This window comes from Austrofundulus limnaeus, unplaced genomic scaffold, assembly GCF_001266775.1.
Source record: "Austrofundulus limnaeus strain Quisiro unplaced genomic scaffold, Austrofundulus_limnaeus-1.0 Scaffold60, whole genome shotgun sequence".
Lineage (NCBI taxonomy): Eukaryota > Metazoa > Chordata > Actinopteri > Cyprinodontiformes > Rivulidae > Austrofundulus > Austrofundulus limnaeus.
The window spans coordinates 579,030-579,976 of NW_013952462.1; positions in this window are offsets into that span (position 1 = coordinate 579,030).

A 947-nucleotide genomic window follows, 5' to 3' on the forward strand; every position below is an offset into this window, starting at 1 on the left:
CACTTGGTGATGTAACAGAGTCAGCAGAGTTGTTGGTTTTATTTTGTAGCARTGTTGAAAATGATATAAAAAAGAATAGGAACAGCCAAATAAAAATTATAGCACATTAAGCTACATTCTGCAAGATGAACATGACATGGACGGTCAAGTGTTTTAGTATAGGCCTACTTTATTCTGGTTGGTTGGTAAGACGCATGGTGAAAACATACATTCAATTTTACTTGAAATGTCCTTAGATTTATGGTATTATTTGACATTTGTGGGTGTTTTTGACAGTTTGTTGTAAAGATTTCGCATTCAACTTTGTATCGGTTCACTATGCTTTAACAATAACCTCAGAGATGTTTCCAAAACGAACGTTTTCCTCAGAAAACTGCATTTAGACAGAAACGCCAATTAACCCTTGACCAGTGACCTGATGTGCGGTTTTGAACGCTTTGTTTACTAATTGTTTCAGGAGGCGGGACGTTTGTGTTCACCCAGTTTCTGATTGGCTTAGCGGAGTAAGGTGTGGCTGCGCATGCGCACTGCATTAGAAAGATGGACGGTTCAAGCTGAGAAGAAGCCCTAAATGTGAGTTTTCCTTCCCAGTTTTCTTAACTGGGAAATAGTCAAACGAATTGTAGCATGTATATAGGAGTTTTCTAAAATGTTAAATGTTTGAACTGAGGAAAATGGCTTAGTTTTGTTGGTTTTTAATTACTCCTCGCTCGAGTAAAGTTTTTTTTTTTCATCATGAAGGTGATTGGTGCGAGCTACTATATTCAAGTGAAGTCAAAGTTAAGTTGGATTTTAAAAAGAYAGATTTTGTAGCTTTTAAAACACACGAGTGTTTAAAGTTTGGAGAGCTGGGTCATTTACATGAACAACAACATACAATTGCTGCAGAATTTGTCATTTTGGATAAATTTCTTTGAGCTAATCATGTGTTTCGAACTGATTGAAAT